The 6,675-nt window shown below is 44.7% G+C and overlaps 1 pseudogene across 1 annotated transcript; it reads right to left on the bottom strand.

Moving 5' to 3' along the window:
* Positions 1-2,573: 2,573 nt before the first annotated feature.
* On the bottom strand, positions 2,574-6,401 carry LOC309395630 (small ribosomal subunit protein mS26-like; annotated as a pseudogene). The gene is made up of 4 exons (XR_014176875.1): positions 6,044-6,401; positions 4,681-4,827; positions 3,677-3,800; positions 2,574-3,175 (listed from the first exon to the last, which is right to left on the bottom strand). The product of XR_014176875.1 is annotated as a small ribosomal subunit protein mS26-like (transcript).
* Positions 6,402-6,675: the final 274 nt, after the last annotated feature.

The raw sequence follows: 6,675 nt of genomic DNA, 5'->3' as shown, positions 1-6,675 counted from the left end.
CAAGGGTTGCAAGTATGAAAAACGGTCGTAAGTCACTTTTTTCAGAGCTGTTGTAACTTGGAACGGTCACTAAAAGAATTGTTGTAAGTCGAGGACTATTTGTATATGAATTGAAGCCTCCAGAGGGCGAAAAACGGACATATGGGGAACCCGGAAGTTCGAGAATGGTGACTTCCAGTTCGTCCGTAGTGTCAATTTTCGACCTCCAGAGCCTTCCCTGATCCGGAGGGCGAAAAACGGCCCTACAAACAAACTGGAAGTTACTTCTGGTTTGCTTGTAAGGCCGGTTTTTGCCCTCTGGAGCCGTCAGAGAATCCTCCTGAAGGTCCGGAGGGTGAAAAACGGTCCTACGAGCAAACCGGAAATGAATTCGTAGGGCCGGTTTTAGCCCTCCGGAGCCTTCAGGGAAGCTCCTGAAGGCCCCTGAACTCTCTGGAAGTCACTTCCAGTTTGCTCATAGGGTCATTTTTTGCCCTCCGGAGACTTCAGGGAGGCCTTCTGAAGGCTCCTGAGGGCTAAAACCATCCCTACGAGCAAACTGGAAGTCCGTTCCTGAACTTCCGGTTTGCCCTTAGGCAAGGAAGCCTCCGGAGGGCGGAAAACGGTCTCAAAAGAAGGCCAAAGTCAGGTGGCCAGTGCGTGCATGTGCATTGGAGCCGACAGGGCAAATGGCTCCACGTGCCACCTGCGGCAGGCGTGTCATAGGTTCGCCATCACAGGTGTATAATCTACATTATACAACTTAGAACTGAGCAACTTAGAACTGAGGGGAAATTTCCTGACAATTAGAACAATTAATCAGTGGAACTCCTTGCCTCCAGAAGTTGTGAATGCCCCAACACTGGAAGTCTTTAAGAAGATTTTTTATAGCCATTTGTCTGGAACGGTATAGGGTTTCCTGCCTAGGCAGGGGGTTGGACTAGAAGACCTCCAAGGTCCCTTCCAACTCTACTATTGTATTGTATTGTACATTGTTCAGTACATGTGCTGTGATTGGCTTTTATATTTTGTTTCCAACTGGAGAAGGTTAATCAGCCCAGGATTTTATTTTATTTTTTAAAATCATTTTTACTTTTCTTTGAAAGTTGAAAATGCAGCAATACAGTAAGTTCTGTTGATCACAAGTCTGTATTTTTCAATTTTATCAGGCTGGGATCCTAACGGGACAACTTCCGAAAAAGAAGTGAGAAAAAAAAGAGAGAGCCCTTTCCTTGAGGAAGACAGGCGGCCTAGAAACAGGAAATATAAGTATATAAATGAAATATAAATAAATAAATGTTTGTGTGCTTTTGGGAGATTCACTCCTGAACTGGAGCTTTTCCCTGTGACATCTTGTTGACATAACATCCTTTGTGAATTTGAGATCTTCTGAACAATGAAGCCGACGTTAAATTGCCTACATCATCGCCCTCATCTTTTAATGACCCCATCATCCCTTGTGGGGTGGATTCTGGGGAACTGAATGGAGCTAGCAGAGTGTTTTAATGGCCGGATGCCCTTCCTGTCGCCAATGCGGAGTTATATTCAGCAGATAAATTATCATCATGTCATCATGTCCAGAGAGAGAGAAATATCTGCCTCTACCTAGGATCAAACTCATAAGCCTCCGGATTGTGAGGCAAGAGTTCCACCTCTTGGCCACCGCGCCACTTGTTAAAATTCTGCAGTTCATCGTTTATTATTTTTAATTACTAGCTGTATACTTTATGCATTCTTAGTTGCACTGAGAACGTATATACACCAAAGACTAATTCCTTGTGTGTCCAATCACAGCCAATAAAAAAAATCTATTCTATTCTCTTCTTCTATTTTCCATTCTATATTTTCTATTCCATTCCATTCCATTCTATATTTCTATTCTATTCCATATTTCTATTCTACATTCTATTGTTTCCTGATTGCTAATTTGTACCCTATTACTATCATTAAGTGCTATAGCTTATGATTCGTGACGAATGTATCTTGTCTTTTATGTACAGAGAGCATCTGCACCAAAGACCAATTCCTTGTGTGTCCAATCACGCTTGGCCAATAAATAATTCTATTCTATTCTATTCCTATTCTGCACCGTTCCATTCAATTCTATTTTAATTTTTATTTTATTTTTGTCAAAGGATGGACATGTGTTTGCCCTAAGCATTTAGTTTCCGTTCTGGCCTTCTAAACTTATAGCCCCAAAGATGTTTTTCCTGTCAATGCAGAGGGACGGACAAGGCCGTACAAGGGCCATCGAATTTGGAGGAATAACTTAAGGACTATTCTTTTACTACACCGTTTATGTGGGACGCTTGTTACCGTTGGTATTTCCAATACAAAACCACTCATTTATTAAGAGCACCGTTAGGCAAGATCTGTTCGCAGTCAAGCCTCTGCTTTGTTTTGATTTCTCTCAGAACTTTCCTCCCTTTAGTCTGTGTCATAAATCACATTGCCCTATAAGATGCACCCCTCCCAAGCCGGCTGCCGTAATCTGAGATCCAATTCCAGCCGACAGTATGCAAGGAATGCAATCCCCACACCACCCCCATTCTGTCCCCATGACAGCACTGAGATAAACAGCTCGGAGCCAGAAATTAAAATATTGTATTTAATTACAGAGCAATCCAGAGAACCTAGAGAATAGGTCAATTGTCCGTCCCCCGTCCCCCCTCAAAAAAATAGACTTCACTAAACATCGTTGCCTTTTTCCGACGAAACCAATCTGTGAAAAAGGAAGGAGCAAAACGTCTTCCCACACATACAGAGGCAGGGCCGCATTTTCAAAAACTGAGATCGAAAATGAGAAGCAACTGAGGATGAGATGCCAAAATAATACACATACACCCCAAAATCACTGAAGATGATCCCTGTCGTCCTGAAAAAGAACAGGAGCAGTTGCCAAACCAGCCTTGCCCAGTTTGGGAAGCATGAATTATCCGCCACTTCCCGTTCGAGAGCAGTGATGCTGATGGGCTGGAGCCGTATGGCATCCCTCCATCGCTCACGGCAAACCTCGGGGTCCGGATGGAACGTTCCTTCCTCTGTGAGAGAGGGGGGGAGGGGGCTACGATATGGCCGTCCTCTTAACTATCCTCCCCTCTTTATCGACGGCAAAATTGTAGTTCTGCGTCTTGTTGAGGCACTCCTCGATACGCTGGTCCAGGTTTTCCAAGGTGATGAAATTCTGGGCTTCTTCCTGGAGCAACGGAAAGAGCAAAGAGGAAGCAAGAATCAGATCCAAGCTAAACGGCACCAGATTGTATTCTCAAATATTATGATTACCATATTTTCTTGGCGTATAAGACGCACCAAGATTTTGAAGAGGCAAATTTAAAAAGAAAAAAGTTTTTGCACTCATTTTTTGTGAAAAACAGGGAACGAGACACCTTCAGAGGCCTGCAAAGTGCTTCTGGGAGCTGGGGGGGGGGGGGGGGCAAAAACGAGCAAAAAGGCCCATTTTTTGTGAAAACGGCCCCTTTCCTCCCCCCAAAAAACAGGGCCTGCATAGGCTTTGGGAGGCTTATAGAGTGCTCCTGGGGGCTGGGCTCTCTCTCTCTCTCGGCCAGCTCCACTCCCTCTTCCCCCTCGGAGCTCTCAGGTTGTCTAATGCTGACCCTGAATCCCATCCCTCCTCTTCCTCCTCTGATTTGGCTGCCGGAGGAGCCAGCGGCCGAGAGGCCACAACTGGCTGCTTTACCTGTAACTGAAGCACCTCCATCTCTTTCTTCTTGAGAAATTCCTCCTGAAAGGCGACCCTGTTTTGGTCACTTTGTAGCTTGCGGGCCTTCTCCAGTAATTCCTCCTGCCGAACACGCTCCAATCTACCGTGGGAACAGGGAAGAAAGAGACGACCTACTGTTCACAATGTAAACAGTATATGTATGTATGTATGTATGTATGTATGTATGTATGTATGTATGTATGTATGTATGTATGTATATGTTCAAATCCCAGTAAGGGTATGGCTAGCTGATGAGAGCTAAATAGCTTGAAATGGATCCATACTAGTCCCCCTTTTTTATTTATCAGCACAAATACCACACACACACACACACATATGTTATATTTGTACTGATAAATATTTAGTCATACCAGGGGTTGTAACACAAATACATATATACATATATATATATACATACATACATACATACATACATACATACATACATATATATATATATATATATATATATATATACACACACACACACACACACACATACATACATACATACATACACACACACACACACACATATATATGCAGGTCTTGGCGTATTCAGGTCTTTTCCCGTGTAAGATGGAGAGTATCTTGGCAACGTTTCGACGAGGTCCCACTCGCCATCTTCAGGCTGGTGCCTTTGGCTTCGTGCTTGCGCGAGCAAAGCGTGATCGGAGCTGCCATCTTTCTATAAATATTGGTGTGTTTGTGTGTGTGTGTGTGTGGAGTGCTGGCTTTGTTGCTGTAAGCGGGTTGGTTGGCTGTGTTGTAACATCGTGATTAGTTGATGGAGTTGCATTAAAACTTCACGTGATCTTGATTCTATCCCCCTATTTATGCAGCCTAGAACTAGAACCCCACATTACTTCTGTATCATTGCAACCAGAATTAGGCGCATTAATCAAAGCCTGGCCTCCCCAGTGTGAGACAGGGAAATGCTATCACTTCTCCTGAACTTGATGCTGTCTAATGTGTCTTACCTCCGCTCGAGTAAACGCTTATTTTCTGCGTCGTTCAAGGCCATGAGGTGTTGATGTTCCTCGTCCCGAGCTTTCTTCATCAGCTTCGCCGTCTCCCCGTGCCTGAGATCGTAGGTTTTAAATCGTATTTCCTCCTTCATCTCAAATCTAGCAGAGAGGCCAGGACAGAAGGTGAAAAGATTTCCTCCCCAGATACAAGGGAATCCTTCGGCACCCCTAAGCGCTGTTATTTAAGCTGGGTGGGGCCTGGTTAGTACCTGGGAGAAGCTTCCGTGGAATCTCTGTTCAATTGCAATTATTTGCAATTGGAAAGCTCCCACCTCCACTCTATTGCATGCTCCCCACCAATGTGGCTATTTCTCTGTTCATTTGAATGCACCTATTATGTTACCGTTCAGTTTTTTAAAATAATATTTTGTTATTGTAAGCTTCCCAGAATCCCTCAAGCAAAATGGGCAGGAATAAATTTAATAGATATAGGTAAGATGATGGATGGATGGATTAATCAAATTTATATGGCTGCCCACTTCATATATATAGGGATGGATGGGAATAGACAGACAAGTGATAGAAGGTAGACAGATGGATAGATGACAGAGAAACAATAGTGATGAGTAATAGATAGATAAAGATAAATAGATACAGATATAAATATATAGCTAGATCACAGACAGATATAGACAGATGATTTAGACAGAGACAAAGGTGATAGATGATAAAGGATAGAGAAATAATAGAAATGGCTATAGATATATAAATCATAGATAGATCAACAGATATAGACAGAGACAGACAAATATAGATGATGAATAATAGAGATGGATAGATGGTAGATGATAAACGATAGATAGATGAATGGATGGATGGATAGAGAGATACGTAGGTAGGTAGACATAGATGATATAGATAGCTAGACGGATGGATGATAAACGATAGAGAAATAAGAGATAGATTCCGTAGATGATGGATAGATGGATGGATAGAGATAGATAGATAGATGGACATACAGAGATAATAGATAGATGGATGGATGGATGGATGGATGGATGGAGATAGTCAGACAGATGGACGAATAATGATAAATGATAGAGAAACAATAGGTAGATATAGATTCCGTAGATGATAGAGAAAGAAAGAAAGATGATAGATGGATGGATAGTAGATGATAAATGAGAAATAATAGACCTAGGTAGATCATAGAGACAGACGGAGGATAGACAGGCAGACCCAGAGAAATAAGGGAGAGAGAGGTTCCTCTTCAGCAGGCCCGAGAGCCTCACAGGCTTCCCAAGACCCTTCCCAGCCCTTCCAAGGACCCTTCCCTGCTGGGGATGATGGGCTCAGCAGTCCCGGAGGGCCTCACCTGAGGGCGTTCACCACCCGCCGGTACTGCCTATAGCGGTCGATGACCACCAGCAGCTCAGCCGGGTCGACGGGCGCGGCACCTTGATCCGGTCCGCCTTGGACTTGGCCGGAGGGTCGAAGCGGGTCTTGCGGCCTCGCGCGGGGATCAGGCTCGGGGCGCCGCGGCCCAGCAGTGGAGCCCGGCCGGGAAGCCCCCTCAACCCCGCCGGCAGCATCGGTCGGAAACCACGGTCGCGGTAAGATCGAAAATGGAACCGGATCCGGAAGTGGCGCCAGGGACGCCGGGAAATACAGTTCCGCCGACCGCAAGACGAGCGAGCAGAAACGCCTCCCGCTGTACTTCCAAGTCCGTAGACCGGAAGTTACGTCGGGGATGACGGGACACGCGGGGAGCTCTCGGTCGAGCGGCGGAAAAACGTCATCTCAATCCCGGAAGCAACTTGAACGCGTTTGGGAGTGGAGTGCCCTTCTAGGAATTCTGGCCAATGCACATAGTCCTCGACATACGACCATAATTGAGTCCTATGTTTCTGTTACTAAGCGAGATGTTAATTTAATTTTATCCCACTTTAGGACATTTCGTGCCACTGTTGCTCAGTGAATCACTATAGTTGTTAAATTAGTGACCCA

The sequence above is a fragment of the Natrix helvetica genome (assembly GCF_964273705.1).
Source record: "Natrix helvetica genome assembly, chromosome: 7".
Lineage (NCBI taxonomy): Eukaryota > Metazoa > Chordata > Lepidosauria > Squamata > Natricidae > Natrix > Natrix helvetica.
The sequence above is the reverse complement of the archived record's forward strand: the minus strand, read 5'-3'. Positions and strand labels throughout refer to the sequence as shown.